The following is a 25,883-nucleotide window of genomic DNA, read 5'->3' as shown; positions in this document are numbered from 1 at the left end:
TATTTGGAAACCCCTTTAAAAATAAAAGAACAAAAATATTCGTTTACAGAAAATCCATCTGGGGGGGGGGGAGATGTTGAAGGAAGTGAGGAAGGAGTTGAATTATATGTTATATGAGGATACATATATCTCAAAAAATGAAGGTGTTACAGACTTTAAAATTGGTAGGCCTACTTGGAATCTCCTTTAAAAATGAACACACTCTCTTTTTGGAAAATCCACTTAAGGGGGTGAAAAGAATAAAAAAAGCGGGTGAATTTTTAAAATGAGTATCTTCTTCTTCTATCGCTTTACCCGCACCTGTGGGGTTGCGGGTGCGAACTGTGTCGCACATGTGAATTTGACTCTGTTTTACGGCTTGATGCCCTTCCTGACGTCAATCGTATGTGTAGGGATGTAATATATACTTCTGTACTAATATTATAAAGAGGAAAAATTTGTATATTTGTTTGTAACGGATAGACTCAACAACTACTGAATCGATTTTAAAAATTACTTCACCTATAGAAAGCTACATTGCCCATGAGTAACATGGGCTGTATTTTATTTTCAAAACAATTCGAGGGGGGCGATGGGGGGAGATATAAAAATATACGAGTAACAGGCTAATATAAGCGAATCGAATTTGTCGTACAAGGACGAGATAAAGCTCATTTTAAGCCCGTTGACGCAAAGAACAAAACTCGGTAAACCCTTCGGGCCCGAAAACCATGTTTTAAGGCCCTAAAACCAACCGTTATGAAGATATTGGAACCACACTACCCCTGCTCTAGGAATCGGATAAAGAAACGAACGGCCGTAACCATGGCAACGTCAGCTCCAGGATTCTACAGCAGCTAAATTATGCATGTACGTTTGGGCATAGCTGCCAACCAAAATTGATACACATATGACTTATTATCTGGAAAAATATAAAATGTTGTGTAAGACGCTCCTAACACTTCTTTGGGCAGGGATGGAAAGGGAGTGAAGTAAAAAATAATAGCCCCGGAGATCTCCGTAGTACAGTGACCAGCGGTTGCCGACGGGCCTCCGTTTTTACGTACTGTCTTAGGTTTCAGCATTTTTCGGAGTCTGTTACCTATAGTTTCAACTATTTTCTATCAAATGATGGAGTAGTAGGATCACTGATGTTATTAGAGCAGATATTTTGGTCCACTTTTACGATCATTGTAACCATGAAAACAACCTATATACTGTACAGAATTGCCAAGATGGTGTGTCCATGACTTGAAAAAATTTCTCAACATTTATACTCAGATTCATTATATGATGTGCGACATGAGTGACAAGCCCTGAGAATTATAATTCTCGATAATTATAGTAGTTTATTTTATGCATCGCGTATTTTCTTGGCCATTTGTAATAGTTACGAAATGTCGGATCAAACAAATACATTCAATAATATTTACATTTGTGGTACTATCTAGCGGAAGTATACCTACACTAAACCTGCAGCTTTTTGAAGGGAGCAGGTATATCTAGGTGGAAATGAAGGAAAAACATGGTGGCAAAAGATCTTAGAGGTCGACGCTAATTAGGAACTAATATTTAGAGGCCCCCTTGAAGAAAAGAAGAAGAAGATACACTATAATTCCAAACATGACAAATCATTTCTACGTACTTAAGTAAATACACCAGTGATATAAATATCTAATGAAGTCAGTCACACCGATAGAATGAGTAAAAGCCAGTTTCTGATAACCCGTGCGAAGAACGGGCACTTCTGCTAGTAGATATAATGAAGCTGCCAAATGCTCGGCAAGTTGAACTAGCGACCTGGGCCGTAAGATAAATCAGTGCATAATGCTTTCCTCTTCGAAGTAGTTCCAAGAAGCACATGATATGTTGCCTAGCAACTAAAGAAGAAGTTAGTTCCAGGCGGTTAAGCAGTTCTTGTAAAAGTGTTGTTTGTATGTTCAATACGTGCGAGCTTTTCTGACTATTGAGACTGTTTAACTAACAGACTAAGCTACCAAGAACCTGCGAAGCTCATAATCTTATTGTCCTACGAACTCTTTAAAAAACATTACGAATTGACGGAGATGTTTTTCCCCAACTTTCTGTGAGACTTTCTAGACACTAATCTGTTTACTCCTCCGTTCCTCAACGCCATGAGATTTATGACCGTGTTGTTCATCATGGAATAGCACTGCTGTGACAAGTCTCGTCGGCTAAGAGGCTAATAAAATGTCCAAAACAATGCCGTTATATAGCTACTACATAACTTAATGTTGAGTTATTTGTCGGTTTCAGTTTGCGTGACTTACCGTGTTCTCATCTGGTGAATAGGTCAAAATGTATGAAGATTCGTCTTCTTTTTTCTTGTGACGTGAGATTTATGACCGTGTTGTTCATCATGGAATAGCACTGCTGTAAACGTCCTCTTCACCTCACTGACAAGTACCTCCCAATACTTGGGGAGTCACTACGGTGTACGCTGGGTGTTCTCGAATTGGTCGGGGCGTGGGGTCGAACTGGTTCTACGCTAAAATATCACAACCAAGAATCGAAACAGTCTTATCGTCCGCTCATATACTGCACCAACTGCCTCAATAAAATTACACAGGACAATATAGTAAATATAACCCTCCGTGGCTCAGATGGCAGCGCGTCGGCGTCTCACCACTGGATACCGTGGTTCAAATCCCGGTCGCTCCATGTGAGATTTGTGCTGGACAAAGCGGAGGCGGGACAGGTTTTTCTCCGGGTACTCCGGTTTTCCCTGTTCCAGCAACACTCTCCATTCTCATTTCATAGCATTTATCAGTCATTAATAAATCACTTTGGGAGTGGAGACCCCATCGTACTAATAGCCTATATCTGCTTCATTCATTCCATACCTGACCCGGTCAATGACTGGAAAACAGGTTGTAGGTTTTCATTTTCAATATAGTAAATATAAGCAGTGGCCTTTCGCCCTTGTCAAATAACGTATAGCCCATATGTAATGGAGGGGCTGCCTGGCCGAGGCGGTAAAGGCGTGCTCGGTTCGCCCGGAAGGACGTGGGTTCGAATCCTCGCCAGGAAGTCGTAAAATTTAAGAAACGAGATTTCCACTTCCGGAGGTACATATGGCCCTGAGGTTCACTCAGCCTACACCAAAAATGAGTAGCAGGTTAATTCCTGGTGGCAAAGGCGGCCGGGCGTAGAGCTAACCACTCTACCCCATCACGTCCCGAGGTTAACAATGGTGGAAGCCTTTACCTTCCACTCCTCCAAGGGCCTTCATGGTCTGTACGGAGGTGACTTTGCTTTTGCATATGTAATGGCCTTTCGGTTACGTTTCCTTCGGATAGCCACTTTTTACACGATTGTGTCTTGTCACCTTTTGAATATTTAAATCCCTCAAAAACGACTAACTTAAAACCTCTCTCGCTTAACACTAAAGACATTGTACACTTCTACTATAGTACTACACTGCACTAAGACTGTCGGAAAATTGACACCGAATCTAGAGAAATGAGGCAGTTGCTGAAGGGTGGGGGGTGTTGGGGGGTTAGGTTACTAACCCATTCGTTCGGACCAGTTCAACAGTGACCTTTCGTTGAAAGCCTACAGCCTGTTTTCCAGTCTTTGACCGGATCAGGGATGTAATGAATGAACCAGGGATAGGCTATTATTACAATGGGGTCGCCACTCCCAAGGTGATATTAATGACTGATAAATGCTATGAAATGATAATGGAGAGTGTTGCTGGAATGAAAGAAGACAGGGAAAAGCGGAGTACCCGGAGGAAAACCTGTCCCGCCTCCGCTTTGTCCAGCACAAATCTCACATGGAGTGACCGGGATTTCAACCACGGTATCCAGCGGTGAGAGGCCGACGCGCTGCCGTCTGAGCCACGGAGGCTCTGACCTTTCGTTATGGTACAAAAATATCTTCGGGATGTTTTGACCGTCGGACCAGTTCGGTACTACCCACGACTTTCGACGCTGTGCCAGGTGAAGAAAATACTGTTCGAAACTGTGTGTTTTTGTTCATTCCTTGATGCCATTTTGTGAAAACTTGCTGCTGCATCCAACTCTGTCACGACCTTCGAATTTTACCTGTTCTTTTTTACAATTGGCTTTACGTCGCACCGCCAACGATGGGATAGGAAAGGGCTAGGAGTTGGAAGGAAGCGTCCCTGGCTTTAACTGAGGTACAGCCCCAGCAATTGCCTCGTGTGAAAATGGGAAAGCACGCAAAACCATTTTCATGGTTGCCGACAGTGGGGTTCAAACCCACTATCTCCCGAATGCAAGCTCAGAGCTGCGAGACCCTAACCGCGCGGCCAACTTGCTCCGTAATGTTACATGTTATGTGAATAGTAAAAAAAATGGTATCTGTTTCTTTCAATAAAGGAAAGTTTCCGAGATTGTATCAATTTTAATAACTCTGGCCGGTTCTTGCTATTCGTAATAGAACAGGTTTACACACATATGTTTTTATCAAAATAAAGAGTGCGATTCTGTCTATTCTAAGAAGTGGGATAATGTAAACAATATCTCTACATATTTGAGCATTCAGTCTGCAACGTCTGTGAATTTACTAAACGCCTCCGCGATCCTCTATTTGTAATTAGTTCTGTGACATCGTCTAGTTCTCCATCTCTTATCCTTATATCATTAGGAACTGAGTCTAACCTTCGCCGTCTTGATCTCCCTCTACCTCTCTTACCCTCAATGACCTATTCTCCTCCATTCGCCTTACCACCCAAGCCTGTACCACGTGCACCGCTTCATCCATCGAGTTCATTCCTAAATGAGCCTTTATCTCCTCATTCCGAGTAGCCTCCGATCATTCTTCCCACCTGCGATCATTCTCGCTACTTTCATTTCTGTCACTTCTAAGTTTCATATATATCCTGAGTTCACCCAGTTTTCACTCCCGTACAGCAAAGTTGGTCTGAAAACAGACCGATGTAAAGATAGTTTCGTCCGGGAGCTGACTTCCTTCTTACAGAACACTGTTGATCGCAACTGTGAGCTCACTGCAGTAGCCTAAAGTGTATTGCTCACGGTAAAATGTTTCGTAAAATTTGTTGTACAATTAATTTTATAAAAGTTTGGTGAAAACAAGTTGTGTTGCTCACGGTAAAATTATTTTATAAAATCCGTTGAAGCATCAGGATGGCCATCTATGAACTCACTCTTGAACTAGGATGTGCATGTGCTGACATCTATCGATAAACTTTTAAACCAAGAATCAGCTGTTCAACTTACAGTGTGTTTGAGAGTAGGGGCCTATTGCTCCAACAAACAAAGCAAAACTTGCTGCTTTAGCTACAATTATATGTTGTACAGTGGTAAAAAGGAAGAAGAAAAATGCCAGGAAATGCTGGACTCGGGTTGGATCAAAAGAAGGTAGAAGATTGTTGTCCTTGTTCGAAAATTAGTTGAGGTTAGAACACCATCATTCATAAGAATTCGGCGATTCTGTTTTCTGCCCCTCTTCTTGCATTTCTGTTGTGGTAAAGTGGCGTTTTAACTTCGTACAAACAAGGATATTTCTGGTATTCGTCCAGTAAAATACTAACAGCTTCCTTAGTCCACCCGGATCCTGCCATTTTAGAAAGAAGCTTCACAATCTTCTCACGACGTAGCGCCAGCATCATCGTGATGTCAGCTTCGCTGATTGGTTCGTTTCATAAAATTAATTTTACGGAATAGAACATGTCTTATTTTACGAAAAGTTTTATAAAAGATTTCATAAAACTTGAATTTGACCATGAACAACAGAAATTTTATAAAATTATTGTACAATAAATTTGACAGAAAATTTTACCGTGAACAACAGGCATTACTGTACCTTGATTCAATCTCACTTACTGTACTAGCATCCTGAGAGAACACACATGCTAAATACTTGAAATTATCCACCTGTTCCAGTTCTGTATTCACCGGGCGAGTTGGCCGTGCGTGTAGAGGCGCGCGGCTGTGAGCTTGCATCCGGGAGATAGTAGGTTCGAATCCCAATATCGGCAGCCCTGAAAATGGTATTCCGTGGTTTCCCATTTTCACACCAGGCAAATGCTGGGGTTGTACCTTAATTAAGGCCACGGCCGCTTCCTTCCAACTCCTAGGCCTTTCCTATCCCATCGTCGCCATAAGACCTATCTGTGTCGGTGCGACGTAAAGCCCCTAGCAAAAAAAAAGTTCTGTATTCCCAACCAGACATTCAATTCTATTAGGTTTCTTCTCCATCATTTAGTCTTGGAAACTATAATTTTCATATCATACTCTTTACACCTATTTTCAAGTTCCAAGATATTAGACTGCAGGCTTTCAGCACAATCTGCCATTGAGACTAAGTCGTCAGCATAGGCCAAACTGCTTACTTCATTTCCATCGAACTGAGTCCCTCCCTGCCACTTTATACCTTTCAGCAGATGAGCCATGTAAACTATGAACAACGAAGGTGAAAGATCTAAACCCTGAAGTACCCTGAACCAAGAACTCATTCTAAAAAAAAATCTCACTGTAGAGCAACTGTCAACATACATGCCTTTGATTGCTTTTAATATTCTACCCTTAATCCCATAATCCCCAGTACGGCCAATATCTTTTCTCTCGGTTCTCTGGCATATGCCTTCTCTACATTTGTTTCTTTCCTTCTTTTCCTTCTTTCTTAATTCGTTTACTGATCCGGACTCAGCGAGGGATCCCACCTCTACCACCTCAAGGGCAGTGTCCTGGAGCGTAAGACTTTGGGTGGGGGATACAACTGGGGAGAACAACCAGTACCTCGTCCAGGCGGCCTCACCTGCTATGCTGAACAGGGGCTTTATTGGGAGATGAGAAGATCGGAAGGGATACGCAAGGAAGAGGGCAGGAAGCAGCCGTGGCCTTAAGTCAGGTTCCATCCCATCATTTGCCGGGAGAAGAAGTGGGAAATCACGGAAAAACCTCCCTCTACTCAGTTGACCTCCCGAGGCTGAGTGGACCCCGTGCCAGTCCTCGTACCACTTTTCCAATTTTGTGGCAGAGCCGCGAATCGAACTCGGGTATCTCGGGGTAGCAGTTAATCACACTAAGCACTACACCACAGAGGCGGACACGTCTATACATTTACGAAACATAAATGTAACTGCACATTCCTCTCGTAGCATTTTTCAATTTATATCGGTATTGTATCAAATGTTAATTCTTATAAATGGAGTGCATTCAAAGATTTATTGTCTGAACATGAAGGTTACAGAAATAAGACATTAAATGATAGTCACATAACGAGAGTTACGGCGGGTTGAGGTGGAAAGCAACAAGAAAGGAAGGAAAGTGAATAGACCAGAAATTAATGTCCACATTACACAGAAACACCAGAATGCAGTTTTGAAGTGTTGATGCCAGTAAATTATTATTATTATTATTATTATTATTATTATTATTATTATTATTATTATTATTATTATTATTATTATTATTATTATGCTAGTGGCTTTACGTCGCACCAACACAGATAGGTCTTATGGCGACGATTAAATTACGTTTGGTAAGAATGTCCGCCTCTGTGATGTAGTGGTTAGTGTGATTAGCTGTCACCCCCGGAGGCCTGAGTTCGATTCCCGGCTCTGCCACGAAATTTGAAAAGTGGTGCGAGGGTTAGAACGGGGGTGCACTCGTCCTCGGGAGGTCAAATGAGTAGAGGGAGGTTCGATTCTCACCTCAGCCATCCTCGAAGTGGTTTTCCGTGATATCCCACTTCTTCTCCCGGCAAATGCTGGGATGGAACCTGTTTAGCATAGCAAGTGAGGCGGCCTGGGTGAGGTACTGGTCCTTCTCCCCTGTTGTATCCCCCAACCCAAAAGATTCACGCTCCAGGACACTGCGGTAGAGGTGGGATCCCTCGCTGAGACCGAGGGGGGAAAACCCTGGAGGGTAAACGGATAAAAGAATAACTTTGAAACCATAAAGTATGGAACATATTCAAAATAAATCCCGGAGGCTTCGGGTTGGGTTCCCGGCCAAGTCAGGAATTTTCAGCTAGATCTGAGGGCTGGTTCGAGAAGCTACTTGACTGTGAGATAGCGATTTAGAAAGCCAATGATAACGGGCGAGAGGATTCGTCGCGCCGACCACACGGCACCTCGTAATATTTTCTTCTTCTACGTGTTAGGTATGTGTGAGTAAAAGTCGCACCCTGTATTTTTGAATTCAGGGAAGTTTACTCTATTCAATGTGCGAACTTCTGATCATTTTTCACGCCGAAGTGCCCTGAAGACATCTTCATGTGTTTCCGCGATTCGAAGTTAAAACTACACCTGTTAACAGCCATATACAACTTCAAGTGTGCTTGCTGATGTTCTCGTACTTTTCCGCAGCATGTTCTGCTCTAAATACCTGAAGAGATATGGGCTATCACTGGCAAACAGTTCAAGGCAATGGGGATGTTTCAGATAGCTCATCTCGTCAAGGAATGTCGCTAACCATGGCCTCATTATGATGAGCGGGTCATGGTTCGCTCACCTGAGGGCAAAGGCGGCTTTGATTCCGCTTCCTCATTGACTGGAGGAGATGAGATAACTGGACTGACGTATTAATATGAAACAATTCAAGTGAGACAGCCAAACCACGGTCATAGAGAAAGACAGGTCAATGTACGGATAACAATCCTTTCGTGACGTATGCCATCCAACAATCTATATACAGAAAGAGGTATATAATACCTATTTCTGTCTAACTTCCACAGCAATATTGAAAAAATAAACCACTTTTCCCTTTGAGAAAATCGTAATATCATACAATAAAATGTCTCTCGTCAAAAGTGGTGTCCGACAGGGTGACGGACTTCCCCCCATACTGTTCAATTGTGCCTTGGAGAAGGTAGTCAGAGAATGGGTTAAGACAACCAGTGGTGGAATTCGATTGGGATCGGTAAACAAGGGTATCAAGATCAAATGTTTAGCTTTCGCAGACGACATGGCCTTTCTATCTGAGACGTGGAAGGCAGCCAAAGAGCAGTCCATCGAACTGCTGAAGCAAGCAGAGAAGATAGGTCTCAGAATCGCCTTCGGAAAGGCCAAAATAATAAACATTAAGAATTCTCCAAAATATTTGAAAGTGGGGGATCAAAAAATAGAGATCGTGAGAGATTTCAAATACCTTGGTGAATGGATCAGTTGGAATGGTTTTGAGAAGAAAGCAATGGAATCTCGACGAACCAAAATAGAAACAGCCTTCCAGCTTACGAAAGACACCTATAACAAAAATCCCTCTCAAGGAATTCCAAGATCAGACATTATAATACAGTAGTCAAGCCCGAAGCCCTGTATGCTGCAGAAACACTGTCTATAACAGGACCTCTCAAACGCCCAAAATCTCACGCGTGCAGATCGAGGCGCAAGGGCTCCGTGCACTGTGCATCGGTGCCGCTCGGCATGGCTCGGATCAACGCTTCGTCTCTGGGCTACTCGGCTATACTCGGCTCAACTCAGCCCGGATTTGGAGCGCTACGGCGCAAGTGAGGCAGAGGGAGACAGGCGGAGCGAGCGAGACGGGCGTGAGGAAAGAGAGAGTAAGTGCTATTGCTCCAAATCGAGGAGTGGGGGTCTGCACTCTGGTCAACCAAGCCAAGTCGTCTCTTGCACCGTGCACAGTGCATGCACCACGCGCATGCACCCTGAGAGGCCCTGGTCTATAACTTCATATGGTCCAATGGAAAAGTTGGAGATCAAGGAAAGGAAAATACTACGAAAAATTGTCGGTCCCAAATTCCATAATAACGAACTTTCACACATCAGCAATGAAACACTGTATAGGAAATCAGAATGGACTTCCGACACAATAAGGAAGAGGAGAATAGATTTCTATGGCCACATCCTAAGAATGGGCCCGAAAAGGGTAAGCAAAAGAATCTTCGACTATTTACGAAATAAGAAAACAAAGCCGAACTGGTAAGGAAACTGAGAAGGACCTACGAGAATTCCAAATTACAGAAGAGATGCTTGTAGATGGATCCGCGAAGAAAATAACCAAAGATAAAATAAAGACGTTTCGGGACATGATGAAGCCCAAACGACTATACAGAGTTCCTGAAGAAGAGAGGAAGGCAAGATCTGAAAGGTTGAAACAATACTGGGAGAATAGAAAAACACGACTCACTAACCACTGATTGATCTATCGTAGCTCAAAGTAGGTGAAACTGATAAGAAGGAGAACAGAAACTGGTCGTATACGGAAAAAGGAAATTCAGATATTTGGGAAAAACAATTAAAAAACGGTTTAAAGAAATCCGCTGTAGGAGAAAGGATACACAAGTTGGAAAGGGAATACGGTATAACTAGGAACATCTACAACAAAAAGTGTTTATCTAAAAAACTCAAAATACAACACTACAACACAGTAGTCGAATCGGAATGCGCAAGTGAATGCCTAGTACTGAATTACAAGCTGAAAAAATTAGTGGAAAGAAGAATTACACGGAAAATACTCGGTACGCTAAGAACTAGAGAACTCTGGAAATCAAGAAGTAATGATTAAATATACCTCAATATGGAAAACAAAACAGAAAAATGTGGAAGGGGCGATTCGGGTGACAACAGGGTAACCAAACAGATCTTCAAATATCTTTGGAACAAGAATTCAACAACAACAACAACAACCTGCGTTCATGAAGGCGGAAAGATCTGAAAAGAAACAATATAGGAGGAGAAGAAGAAGAAGACACTTTTAGAAAGAAAGTGTTAAAAATGGAAGGATTCTGATGTCAAAAGGGAAGTGAGAAGATGAAGGAGTAATGGAGGAAGAAGAAGAAGAAGGGACAACAAAGGATGAAGGAGAATCTAACGGAGAAATAAAGACAGAAAGAATGATATTATTATTATTATTATTATTAATAATAATAATAATAATCTGTGACAACTTTCTCCCATATGCTATTGAGATCAAGGCCAGAATCTGTGTCACATAATTACATGGACTTGACCCAATTTTTCGGCCGGATGCCCTTCCTGTTGTTAACCTTACGTAGAGATATGTATTGTACTGTTACGTGTTTCTGTGCTGATTGACTACATAGTGAGCTGTATATCAAGGCAAACATCTAGTCCCCGATCTTTCGAGATTAATCAGACAGCTAACATCACTATCCCGGCCGGGAATTATCCCAGGACTCTTCAAACTGAAGGCCAATACGCTGACCATTAGTGCAAGGAGTCAACCGAGTCAAGTCCGAAAGTAGAATGTTATAAGGAACAGTATATATTCAACTATGGCAATCCACATCACATATGAGTGTTAAGCTATTAGCCCCAATTAAGAATTGCTGGTACATCTAATACACTGAAATACTGATGATGTTAATCATGAATGTTGTTTAAAAGGGCCTAACAGCCAGGTCATCGGCCTCTAATAATACGAAGTGCAACCAAATGAAACGATAATTAATACTTCAAAATGTATCCACTGAATAGAATTTAAAACGAATGATGAAAATCTGACCATAAATTCAAAACAGTAAATGGATCCGATTTGCAATGCCTTATTTTCTGGGGTGATGCTTGATGTCCAAAGGGGCCAAAAATAGTATTAATCACTGGTACAGCAGAACCATGATGTTTCCCCTATAGTAGTATTAATCACAGGTGACTAAGAATCATGGTATTCCTCCCATGGTGGTACTAATCACAGGTAATGTAGGCCCAGGGTATGTCACACATAATGCCAGCACTCACAGGCAACACTAACGCATGGTGTTCCTCACATAGTGGCACTAATCACAGGGTACGTATACTCATGATTTTGCTCACATAGTGAGACAAATCATAGGAAGTGTAGACCCACGGAGTATCGCACGTTATGGCCAGTGTTGCCAACTTAGCGGATTTTCCGCTAAATTTGGCGGAATTAGAAGACTGTCAGCGAAGAAATATATCATTTAGCGCACAGCGGATTTTTTGGCGGAGTTCTAGATTTATTATAGCGGAATTAAGTGTTTTATCCGTTTTACGTTTTTAAAAATTTGTACTCCAGTCTGTCTCTGAGCTATTCCGTATTTCTTGGCAGAAGCTAGCAGTCACATGAGGAAAACATGTTATATGGATTTGATGTTATGAGATCATGGTATCAGAAATCTGTAATGCATGGGGAAAGGGTACTTATCTCTTAGTTGACGAATGATGACAGATAATGAAACTGTGAGAGAGTAGCATTTATATTTATGCTATGATGGAAGACCTATTATTATTATTATTATTATTATTATTATTATTATTATTATTATTATTATTATTATTATTTCCGGCTCCATGGCCAAATGGTTAGCGTGCTGGCCTTTGGTCACAGGGGTCTCGGGTTCGATTCCCGGCAGGGTCGAGAATTTTAACCATCATTGGTTAATTTCGCTGGCACTGGGGCTGGGTGTATGTGTCGTCTTCATCACCATTTCATCTTCATCACGACACGCAGGTCGCCTACGGGAGTCAAATAAAAATACCTGCACCTGGCGAGCTGAACCTGTCCTCAGACACTCCCGGTAGTAAAATCCATACGCCATTTCATTTTATTATTATTATTATTATTATTATTATTATTATTATTATTTGAGATCGAATTTCTTGGCGGAATTTTAGCGGATTTTTAGTAGTATTTAGCGGATCTTGAAAATAACACTGGTTATGGCACCGCCCACAGGCAACACAGACCCATGGTGTTCTTCATATAATGGTACTACTCCCATAGTAATCGCCCCCAATGATGCTAATCACAGACCCAGCTCGAGGTAGTAGTGATTATTGCTCTAAGAGGGAGCAGCACCAGGCACATGTAGTTGTACTAATCGCATGGTGTTCATCGCGTAATGGTACTAATCACAGATAGTCCCACGGTTCCAAAAGTACAGTATCATGCCTTGGTCGCACCTCTTATTCACCTCTTACGACAGGCAGGGAATACCGTGGATGAATTCTTCATCTGTGGCGCTGACTATGTAGCAACCAAGGCCCCACACCGCTGGCTGCGCAGAAGCGTGTGACTGGGGAAGACATGTCCATGCGCGTACCGCCATGTTGCGGGCGCTCCTCAGCTTGACGCGGAGATCGTATGGAATTCATGCTCTAACTTACATTTCGCACACATGAAAACATTCGCCTTATAAAATGAATGACAGCCTACACCGACTACCGTGTACACACGCAATAAATATGCATAATATCAAGACTGTGGTAATATTAAAATATACTTCTGTACAAAAACTGAACAATCTACGCAAATCCTTTGGATAGCCTATAGGTGGCGTACCTAAAAAAAAAAAAAACCTTTAGCAGGCTGAATAAGAAGACTGAAAAATACACTAGCGGTGCCTCGAAAATGAGCATGACGCTCACTTTAATATAAGGGTCATGTTTGTAACTGATGTGTTTGAACATCGCACGTATGGCAAGAAGGCCAAACTCAAAGGACGAGAATCACATGGTAATCTGTCTCTTGAGAAACCTAGGATCAACAATTATTTAGCTGTATTGAAAATATGAATACATGTTCAAAAAGCGGTCTACAACTTAAGTATGATTGCATGTCATGAAGTAAAAATTACCTGTCTCTCAGCAGACTGGAGAACACATAAATTAAATATTTTCAAACTCCTGTACCGATAAAAATAATCTTCAGTATCAACGAAAAAGGAAACCTGTGAAATAAAATCTTTCTATGAAAGGTACATAGCTTATGATTCCTCTCAGATAAGTCATTACAGCAAATTTTACTCAATTACCTGAACAATAAAAAGTACATAACTGCAGAAATCTTTCTAAAACCATCAGATAAATGTTTTATCATTTTCTGAATATGAAATGCCGGCTCTGCGATGTAGGGGTAGCGTGTCTACTTCTTACCCGGAGGCTCTGGGTTCAATCCCCGGCCAGGTCAGAGATTTGTACCTGGATGTGAGTGCTGGTTGAAGGTCCACTCAGCATACGTGATTACAGTTGCGGAGCTATCTGACGGTGACATAACGGCCGAGAGGATTCGCCGTGATGACCACATGACACCTCGTAATCTGCAGGCGTTCAAGTTGAGCAGCGGTCGCTTGGTAGGCCATGGCCTTTCGGGCCTGTTGTGCCATGGGGTTTGGTCTGGATATGAAATAACGTAATTGGATGAGTAGAAGTTAAATTATCATGTTTGTGTGATTTGGATTTAGGTCAATGCTGCCTGACATTCGTAACACTGGTGCTAGTCTTCTATTGTGTATTTCTTAAAATGAAGTCAATGTCTAGGCTTAGTTTGAGTTTCTCTGCGTGGTTTAGGCTTAAGTTTTATTTTCTACAATTTGCTTTACGTCGCACCGGCACAGATAGGTCTTATGACAACGATGGGATAGGAAAGGCCTAGGAATGGGAAGGAAGAGCCCGTTGCCTTAATTAAAAGTACAGCCCCAGCATTTGCCTGGTGTGAAAACGGGAAACTACGGAAAACCACCTTCAGGGCTGCCGACAGTGGGGTTCGAACCCACTATATCCCGCATGCAAGCTCACATGTGCGCGGTCCTAACCGCACGGCGAACTCGCCCAGTTGGGCTTAAGTAAGAATGTTATCATTTCAGATGTAAAACCCTCCTAATATTATCTTCTTAAATATTACTGCTTTTAAAAACTCATTCTAAATTAACATTATCTGAGCACATAAAAATTGAAAGTGCGTTCTAATTTTTCTCTAATACGAGCACCATGATTTATACCAGAAAGAAAATAAAATGAAATTGAAAGTAAAGCACTTGCAAACAAAAAAGATTAATATCATAGTGAAAAGTTAATTTGATTAGCTTTTTCCAATGCAGACTAGGATTGACAAGATTGTAATGAGCTTTGTTTAGACTTTATATTGTCATATTTTTTCTGGAATAGCGTATTAACAATTGTATTCTTTTATTATAAAGCATGTGGGAAAAAATGGAGAAATTAAGGCGTACGATACTAAGAAATCATTTTTCAGATAATTGATAATTTGAAGCAATACCTTACCCTAATATTAGAAGGTTTTATCAAGTTGTATCAATCATATCGTACGGATTCTAGGCCCAGGTTTATCAAATTTGTAATACTGCTACACAGTTTGTATGAAAAATATATAGTCCTCTTCAGAACAGCTTTTTAGTTCTAAACAATTATCCCCGATGAATTGGAAAAAAGACAAACAAGAAAAAGAAGCCTAAATATTCTATATTTCATGTCAATGCGTTCTCTGAATCAACCACCCTATAACCTGTTTAGTTCTCGATTATGGTAAATGAAACTTATTTTTTGACAGTTCAATTTTTACTCACATGTGAAAAGAAATACCAGATCCCTTCTGATAGCAGTCTGTACAAATGAAGGCTGCACACGAATTCACCCTCGTGAATATCTTTCCATTCCACAGGTAATGCCTAACTTTAGGCCTAGACTAATATTGCCGATCAATTTAACTAACGTAATGTATCGGCTCCCACATTCCTTGAAAATATTGGACAATATATTATCACTACGTCACATATAATACCAAACCAGGCACACTAACAGGCATGATTCAAATCGAAAACATGCAAGGGTCTGTAAACATTACCACGTGCTAGCCATGCATTCGAAGTTGAAGCGCCCGCAACATGGCGATGCGCGAAAGTGTTCAATATTCCGCTTAGCATCAGCGCGCTCTGTGAGTCTAGATAAGTAATATTAAAGTCTTTGGTAGCAACGTCACGTAGGGAGGTAGTGGACGTTGTATAACTAGACTCAGATGGGGATAAAATCCAAGACCCAGCTAGTTGTATTTCAAACAATGATGACCAACATGACTGTAAACATTTCCTTGTAAACTTTATGGGTCTTACTAATAAAAAGTCCTTATACCGTTGTTTAACTCTTGTTTAGTTATACAGTGAATAAACCCTGTATAAGCGTTTTACATTTTTCTTACTAATAAACGAGTTATACGCATTGTATTACTACACAGCACGTATACACTCGTTCCCAGGAGTAGGAATCTCTTCCTGCAGTTCACTGACGTATTTCGCACGTTCACCGCCTTTATGATCGCTTCTGCTGGTTATCTACGAGCAAAACTTTCCGGAAAGTCGCACAGTAGCACAGCATATCGAAAAGGCAGTGGCAACACTAAGTGAGACAGCTGGAAATTCGCTTGTACTGATATCAACATTTCTTCAGCTTGCTTGTGTAATGAACGCCAAAAAAAGAAATGGAATGGGTTAAGAAAAGATCAAAAGCTCCTAACTGGGATAGTACGGAAAACGTAAGCAATTGTAATTGAATCGGCGAGTTGAAAAGGGTACACATTCCAAAATTCTTACTTTTCAGGAGAAAGGAAAACCTGTTTTGTAGCTAAACGAAAGGTGAGATCAAAAAAGTTTCTATTAGGCATTTATACATCATATTTCTACGTATTCAACTACAAAGTATGGAAATCATATTACGTACGGTTTTCAAGTTATACCATTTTTTATGTCAAGGAATATGTCCCTTATACTCAAATTTGAGAAAGATCTAAGATCTTTGTAGAGGCAGATAATGTATAATAAACTCGCAATTTAAAGTCTATTAAGCAGTAACACCTTATTAACAAACATACGCCCAACCATCATTTCTTTTATAGTTATTCAAATTCATTCCGTGAGACAGCTGGAAATTGACTTATATTGATATCAACATTTCTTCAGCTTGCTGGTGTAATGGACGCTAAAAAAAGAAATGGAAAAGCTTAAGAAAATATCAAAAGCTCCTAACTGGGGTAGTACGGAAAACGTAAGCAATTGTAATTAAATCGGCGAGTTGAAAAGGGTACACATTCCAAAATCCTTACTTTTCAGGAGAAAGGAAAACCTGTTTTGTAGCTAAACGAAAGGTTAGATCAAAAAAGTTTCTATTAGGCATTTATACATCAGATTTCTACGTATTCAACTACAAAGTATGGAAATCATATTACGTATGGTTTTCAAGTTATGCCACTTTTTATCTCGAGGAATATGTCCCCTTGTATACGGTAGGTACTCAATTAAGAAAGATCTTTGTAGGGGCAGATAGTGTATAAAGCTCGCAATATCAAAGGTCTATTAAGCTGTAACACATTTTTACACAAAAATACGCCCAACCATCATTTCTTTTATAGTTATTCATTGTCATTCCGTCTCTTTAAAGTGTTTTACTTTACGAAGATGTCTAGCTTCCATAACCTCTGAATGGTGTGCCGTATGTCTTCTATGTTTAAAATATCGTGAAGATCATCAACATTATCGTCATTCTTTCAATGTGTGTTCAATGTTAAATGGAAAAGTCGGATATTTTACAACGATTATATTACTGTCGACAATAAATACCACGAAAATAAACTGCTCACTCGTTTCTTTTTTCCGCTACACGCTGCTATACAACGCTTATACAAGGGTCGTGGACTGTATAAGCAATTCAGTGAATAACTATAACAGATGTATACACAGGAGGCTTATACACTGTTTATTAGTAACGAATTTCGCGTAAATGGTGTATAAACCTTGTATAAAAGTTATACACCGTTTATTAGTAAGACGGTATATTTATAACTCAATCAAAACAAATACAACCGAAACCTGTCGTTACAGACGATGGTCGCACAAACCTGTTATAACGACACCAAAAGAACCCCCAAACCCCCAATTAACGGTCGTTATAGGCGATAGTCGCATAAACCGGTTATTATGACACCAAGACCACCAATTAACGGTCGTTATAGGCGATAGTCGCACAAACCGGTTATAACGACACCAACAGGACCACCAATTAACGGTCGTTATAGGCGATAGTCGCACAAACCGGTTATAATGACACCAAAAGGACCACCAATTAACGGTCGTTATAGGCGATAGCCGCACAAACCGGCTGTAACGACACAAAAAAGACCGCCAATTAACGGTCAGTATAGGCGATAATCACACAAACCGGTTGTAACGACTCCGAAAGGACCGCCGATTAACGGTCGTCATAGCCGACGGTCGCACAGACAGGTTGTAACAACACCAAAAAGACCGCCAATTAACGGTCGTTATAGGCGACGGTCGTACAACGTGGTTGTATCGATTCTGAAGGTACCGCCGATTAACGGTCGTTATACGCGATAATCGCACAAACCGGTTGTAACCACACCAAAAGGACCGCCAATTAACGGTCGTTATAGGCGATAGTCGCACAAACCGGTTGTAACGACACCCAAAGGACCACCAATTAACGGTCATTATAGGCGATAGTCGCACAGACAGGTTGTAACGACACCCAAAGGACCACCAATTAACGGTCGTTATAGGCGATAGTCGCACAGACAGGTTGTAACGACAACCAAAGGACCACCAATTAACGGTCGTTATAGGCGATAGTCGTACAAAACGGTTTTTTGTTGTTGCCAAAAATGTCATATTTGTAAGTTTTAGGCTGCTTACTTACATGGTTAATAAACAGAATAAGTTAAAGCTTAAAAAAAAAAAATTACTGTATTTGAAATAGACTTTATGGAGTTGGATTGAGAGGAATTTTTCTTCTAAGTACGAACTGCAATATGTCAGCAAAATATAAAATAATAACACTAAGTGAGGAAAGAAGTAGCAACAATGTATTTGATGAATACAAGGTCTTCCGAGCTCGATAACTGCAGTCGCTTAAGTGCGGCCAGCATCCAGTATTCGGGAGATAGTGGGTTCGAATCCCACTGTCAGCAGCCCTGAAGATAGTTTTCCGTGGTTTCCCATTTCACACCAGGCAAATGCTGGGACTGTACCTTAATTAATGCCGCGGCTGCTTCCTTCTCAGTCCTAGCCCTTTCCTGTCCCGTCGTCACCATAAGACCTATCTGTGTCGGTGTGACGTAAAGTCAATAGCAAAAATTTTTTTAAAAAAATACAAGGTCTTGCCTCCTAAACGACGTTATCTCCGTCCTTCCAAAGTGTAGAAATCATTGAGTGTTACACCCAATTCCATCGCGACGCTCACGTTTGTTTACCCATTTTGTAATCACCATATTATTTTTTTAATTTTCTACAGTAATAAACACTTTCTTTAGCGTCATCTTCACAACGATGCTTGCTTGGACTATTTAACAGACAGACTGATTTGAAATCTACAATCTACTGATTACAAGAGTTTGAAAATAAGCTTTACATTGTAGTCAGCAATCCCCAAACAAGTAACAAACAAAAATCAACACTGGACGTTATAGTCGATACATTACTACGCCCGTTTATACGATATGTCGTAATAAGCGAGTTTTTTTAAAATACAGGGTTTATATAGGATTTAGACGGGACCGTTAGATATCGCCGTTATATCCAGCACGTCGTTAAAAGTGATGTCGCAATAAATGGTTTCGGCTCTGCATACAATGACATTAAGTGAAATTCCACAGCCTTTTTCCAGTCATTCGACCAGACCAGGAATGGAATGATGAAGCCCCATCTAGTGGCGAGGATAGGAACTGTGCCGGCTGACGAAGCCTGTCGCACTCCTCTGGGGCAAAAATTAATGGATGACGGATGAAATGAAATGATATTGGAGAGTGTTGCTGGAATGAAAGACGACAGGGAAAACCGGAGTACCCGAATAAAAACCTGTCCCGCCTCCGCGATGTGCAGCACAAATTCTCACATGCAGTGACCCAGCGGTGAGAGGCCGGCCGGCGCGCTGCCGCCTGGGCCACGGAGGCTCAATAATAATAATAATAATAATAATAATAATAATAATAATAATAATAATAATAATAATGACAAAATTAAATGGCGAATAGCTTTTAGTGCCGCGAGTGTCCGAGGAGAAGTTCGGTTCGCCAGATGTAGGTAATTTGATTTGACTCCCGTAGGCGACCTGCGCGTCATGATGAAGATGAAATGATGATGAAGACGACACATACACCCAGTCCCCGAGCCAGCGAAATTAACCAATGATGGTTAAAATTCCCGACCCTGCCGAGATTTGAACCCGGGACCCCTGTGCCAGCACGCTAGCCATTTAGCCATGGAGCCGGACAATAATAATAATAATAATAATAATAATAATAATAATAATAATAATAATAATAATAATAATCAAAGGAAGACAGTTATTCGAAATATTAAAAAACCGTGCTTTGTGTTTGGTAAATACAGAATAAGACACATTAAATTTTATCATCGGTTCATTCTCACAGGCGCGCAGGTCGCCCATAAGACGTCAACTCGAATAACCTGCACCTCACTTCTTCGGAGGCCACAAGCTATTACCACAGTCATACGACAAAGATTAAATCCTGCATGAACCCCTGAACATTTGTTCGGAATAAATGTAGTATATTCAGATATATGCTCGTGTGCGAAACACATTGGAACACTCAAGCATATTATTTTTCAATGCCCAATATAAAATACAGCGCGATAACTTTATTATGAACGTAATTAAGCTACGGTTTCAAATCCCAAATGAGCTTGCCTATACCCGTAATATTAAAAGAGAAGCGTTTTTACTGTTGTACGTAACTCACAAGTGAGAGGTTTGACAACTCCAAGCAACACAAGTCGCCCGGCACGCTCATCTCCATGGTAACCGCAGAGGGTCCGTCAACGTTACCATGGCAACCCTTATTCCCACACAAGCAGGCAGTAAACGGAGCTCTAAGAACTGTCAGATAGCAACTTTCAATATTACGACTATAGCACATAAACCTACGGTTCAACTTGCAGAAACGATTTGCCCCGCTTTCCCTTTTTTTAGTAAAAGTAAACTAACAGCGTATATGTTCCAAAAACTAACATGTGATCTGGTAAGTTTGTCAACAGCCGTGATGGACCACACTGGCGAGAGAAGTATCATCTTCTGTGCCCGGTGCAACTACACCTAATTGAAATATTCCTATACATAAGATGGTACCCCTTCAGAAAAAGAAAACTGTATTTATAATATTACTATCTATAATAATAAAAGGAAGTGTCTGTCTGTCTGTCTGTCTGTCTGTCTGTCTGTCCGTCTGTCTATCTGTCTGTCTGTCTGTCTGTGCGCGATGCCCAGCAAAATCTGCAGCACGCAGAGATCTGACATTTTGGAAATAGGTAGATGGAAGGAGGTCCGAATACACCTCGAAGCCGGAATTTTCATTTTCACTTTCGTTGGTGAATTATGAACGAAATACCATCGGAAAACGTGTATTGGGATATGATAATCCAACGTGCTGTCACCGAGATTAAATGCATAGAGTCACTGTCGCTAGGCAACATACATAAGGTAGGTTGAGAAAACAATTCAAGGAGCCATTTTACGTCCATGGCGTAGGAAGCCGTTCTTGTCTTATATGGTGTGAGGGCATATGACTCTTTTGATGGTGATTCGTCCGTCGGATGGGGACGTAAAGTCTTGAGCTATTCGAGATGAGTGGTCTATGCGCCGACGCCGGGTTTCATCCACTTCATTCTTACCATCATATATCATGGCATTCATTTCTTTCAACAAGCAACTTTTAAAAAATTACCCGATGTTCTAGAGAGTTACAAGTCTATCGACTACACGGCAGAGCTTTTGAAAGAAGTTGGTAGAAGTTCATGGAAGGAATGTCAGACATGGCTAGGGGTCCCGTGGTCTCAAGTTTACACCCTAGGTTTACCACTTTTAGAGACTCTTACGACAGGCAGGGGTTACCGTACACATATCCTATGTTCCAACCAACGGGCACAGGTTGCTGCACAGGTACTGTCACAACATAACAGAAATTGCAGCTATGTGTAACGAAAAGCATAAGAAACTACATCAAGAAGAATATTCACAAATTATAGTACAGTTTAAAAGGCTGAGGTATCTCTGTCTACCCAGGTATATGTGTGTGAATTTCTCATTGAACTGTTCTATGTGTTATTACGGAACCACAACAATGAACCAGATGGAGACAGGCAAAATGGCGGGTAAACCGTTTCTCAGAAACTGGACTGGAAATGAAATGAAACGTGTGTTCCTCTAGTCTTTGTTATATATTAAAAAATTAAATAAAAACTGACTGGGCGGGGCGCATAGCAGAATCCAATAATTATACAAAGAGAAGATGATCGGGCGAGTTGGCCTTGCGATTAGGGCCGCCTAGCTATGAGCTTGCATCCGGGACATAGTGGATTCGAATCTCACTGTCGGTTTTCCGTAGTTACCCATTTTCACACCATGCAAATGCTGGGACTGTACCTTAATTAAGGCAACGGCCGCTTCCTTCCCACTGCTAGGCCTTTTGCTATCCCATCGTCGCCATAAAACCTATCAGTGTCGCTGCGACGTAAAACAAATTGTGTAATGATAATAATAATAATAATAATAATAATAATAATAATAATAATAATAATATGCTCTTAGATGTATTGGGAAGCAGTGGGAAGCACTTTTTAACACAAAACTCTTCGTGCAATGTTTTATGAAGCTTTACAAGAGAGGACTCGCCATTTCAGAAGGTTTTTTAATTTATGTTTTATTTTTTAGACTTTTTAAATATTTTTACTGGTATTTTCTCATGTTTCTTACTGTTTCCTTGTTTTTTCGTTTCATTTTCAGCTTAAGGACGACACACACACCCAGTCCCCGAGCCAGCGGAAATAACCAATTAAGGTTAAAATCCCCGACCCCGTCGGGAATCGAACCCGGGGCTCCTTGAGAAATGATTTCTAGCAGCAATATACGTCATAGTTTACACACGTGTCTGTCTGTGTTCGTGTGGGCTTATTTCAAGAGCCATCAAACGGATTTTTTATGCGGGGTTTGCCACTCTAAAGATCCTTTATCGAGGATGGTTTAGGTCTATAAACCTTAATCTGGTCAAAAACCGAGCTCGATAGCTGCAGTCGCTTAAGTGCGGCCAGTATCCAGTATTCGGGAGATAGTAGGATCGAATCCCACTGTCGGCAGCCCTGAAGGTGGTTTTCCATGGTTTTCCATTTTCACACCAGGCAAATGCTGGAGCTGTACCTTAATGAAGGCCACGGCCGCTTCCTTCCCACCCCTAGCCCTTTCCTGTCCCATCGTCGCCATAAGACATATTTGTGTCGGTGCGACGTAAAGCCAATAGCAAAAAAAAAAAAAAAAATCTGGTCAAAAGGGAGCTGAGCTGTGGTGATTTAAGTGAAGGAAGTAAAATAACTACCAACCGTGTGCTTCCTTGGTTTACTCTGTCTAATCAGTCAGCGTTGAACTCAGTCTGTGTGGAAGAATTGTTGAGGAAAAATAAATCGACAGTAACAGTACGACGATATTTTCTCCACAAAGTGGCTGTGTCCTCCCTTCAACGACCCCCCCCCCCCCACTTTGTGGAGAAAATATTACATTTTTATTCCATTCTAACAGGAATTATTTTTTAAAGCAATTTTTACAAGCCCCGTTGTCTTATTAGCTAATTATTTCCTTTATTTTCTTTAATTTATTATTAACAAAATTACTAGCGGAAATACACACAAAATGTCGTTCGTCCCGGCTAACGGATTTGTATAGCACCACAAGTACTGCAGACTTAGTATGTACTGTGAGGAAGGGTAACAGGGGTGTTGTTTTTTTTTTTTGCCAAGGTCAGGGACACTGAGGTATGATTCACCTGCTTGCCGCGCGCATTCGTCAGTCTGGCAGTCCCTTTAGTGTCTGTTCGTTTCTTGGAGGGTTATGTAGACGAAAGGTATATACGAAATGTCACTGTAATATTTGTCCCAAGTGGAATATAATATTTCATTTTACTGAAATAAAGTGTAAAATCTGCAGTAAATTAAGAAATAGTACGAAATATTTTACTTGCAGACAATAATATGGACACATACTTTACTACCCTACAACTATTTTTTCTGCTACGTCACAGCGATTCCGTATGTTTTCTGTTTGTCTAACACTTCCCTGTGTGATGTCTTTGCTCACTGATGTTGTTTGAATTAATTAGGTGTCGTTTCCTTCATGTTGCTCATTCGTTTTGTGTCGTAAGTCATTCATTAAATGATATATGTATTTGTCCAGGGATCATGCTATTTTGCTGTTTGAACTGCCCGCGCTAGTGATATGAACAAAGATAATAAGAATTCACAGAAAGAGCACTCCCATTCATCGGTGCTAGCCCTGAACCTCAAGCAAGAAACAAAAGACGGCACGACCAGCGGAATACAACATAAAGGAGTCCTGTCTACAGCCCGTAAGTACGTATACAAATTTTTCTAGTAACGACGGTATTTCTTAATTTACCGCAGATTTTTCACTTCAGTTGTGTAAAAGTAATTATTATGTTCCATTTGGGACGAATATTACAGCGACATTTCGTAGATACCTTTGGTAATACTGTTTCTTTGATTATTAAAGTTTTATTGTATAGTATTGAATCAAAATCTCAAAACAAGATTATTAAAACATTTAAGTTGGTAAATTAGCAATCCCTTTACCTCTCTGTCAAAATTCGCTCAAAGAACATTAAAAAAAACTTACCATTTTGTTGGCGTTTTAGGCCTATGTATAAACCTCCCCCCTCCCCGTCCGCTATATATCCCAGAAACCCGGCACTGTTCTTTGTATGTACACTTCCCCCCCCCCCCCCGCACTTTTAATTCCCAATCGCCGCTACTGTAAAGTAAAGTCGGCTACGGTGAAAGGTAGCTTCAATAATAATTTGTATATTATAGTTCACAGAAAAAGAATCACCATTAAAAAAATATATTATTTAATTCGTTACGCTCCAAGGTTGTTCTTCCCCCTGGACTCAGCGAGTGATCCCACCTCTACTGCCTCAATGACAGTGTCCTGGAGCGTGAGACTTTTGGTCGGGGGATACAACGGGGAAAAGGACAAGTACCTCACCCAGGCCGCCTCACTTGCTATGCTGACCAGGAGTCTTGTGGCGGATGGAAATACTGGAAGGAGTAGGCAAGGAAGAGGGAAGGAAGCGGCCGTGGTATCTGCATGGAGAAGAAGTGGGAAAGCACGGAAAATGACTTCGAGAATGGCTGAGGTGGGAACTGAACACCCCCTCCCCCCCCCCCCCCCCCCGTCTACTCAGTTGACCTCCCGAGGCTGAGTAGACCCCGTTCCAGTCATTGTATCACTTTACAAATTTCGTGGCAGAGCCGAGAAACGAACTCGGACCTCCGGGAGTGGCAGGTCAACATCAAAATTATAAACCGTATTTTGAGATAAATCACGTAATCAAAACAAATAGTTTATTCACCTCAATAATCGTGTTAAGATGCGTATAAATACCCTTTGCAGTATATAATCAGCAAAATAGTTTAGGAGTTCTCACAATTATAGTAAAGCGTAGGGATGTTTTAAATATCGCATGTTGAGGAAGGAGAGAGCTAGACTAACAGGCAGGTGGCTGGAACGACCTTGAAAAACTGCCGCACTGACTCGCGCGTGGTACTGTTCCCCACAAGTAAACTTTTGTCACAGTGGTGGCTCGAGACTTTTTAGACATTTGTACTACAACAACCATGACAAAAATAACAATAGTAATAATCATACAAAAAAATATCACTCACCCTAAAGACGACAAATCGAAGTCCATTCTCCTTTCCTTCCTGGTGGCGAACTTCTGCCTTCAAGAGAATTTCAGCGACACAAATCCTGTCACACGCATCATAAACTTTCCTATTGGACTGCCTTATGTATTCTCGACTGCCCGTTCCTTTCGCTTTCTGTGTTAGGTTTAAGTCGGGCAAAGGCCCACCTAAGTGTTTAATTTGTATTTTATGTTTTAAAGATTTAGATGAAAATAATGTTTTAAACAAACTGTCAACCGAATTCATGTTAGTAACCTAATACTGGCGCTCACTTCGTAGAAGGAAAACACAACACTTCAGAGAGGACGGAACACCGAAACCACAACACGTGTATGTGTCCAGTGACCACTTAGTGATGTCACTAACATTGAAAACAGTCAAACAGACAATCGGCTTCAATTCATATGTTGAGAAAAATACACGTGTACATATAATTT

The 25,883-nt window shown here is 41.0% G+C and overlaps 1 protein-coding gene across 1 annotated transcript in view; it reads right to left on the bottom strand.

Moving 5' to 3' along the window:
- Positions 1-25,556, bottom strand: part of LOC136884061 (UNC93-like protein) — a 345,685-nt gene extending 320,129 nt beyond the window's left edge. Inside the window, exon 1 of the mRNA XM_068229948.1 lies at positions 25,426-25,556. The gene's annotated coding sequence lies outside the window, so the exon portion shown is untranslated. The remainder of the gene's footprint in view (positions 1-25,425) is intronic.
- Positions 25,557-25,883: the final 327 nt, after the last annotated feature.

This window comes from Anabrus simplex, chromosome 12, assembly GCF_040414725.1.
Source record: "Anabrus simplex isolate iqAnaSimp1 chromosome 12, ASM4041472v1, whole genome shotgun sequence".
Lineage (NCBI taxonomy): Eukaryota > Metazoa > Arthropoda > Insecta > Orthoptera > Tettigoniidae > Anabrus > Anabrus simplex.
The sequence above is the reverse complement of the archived record's forward strand: the minus strand, read 5'-3'. Positions and strand labels throughout refer to the sequence as shown.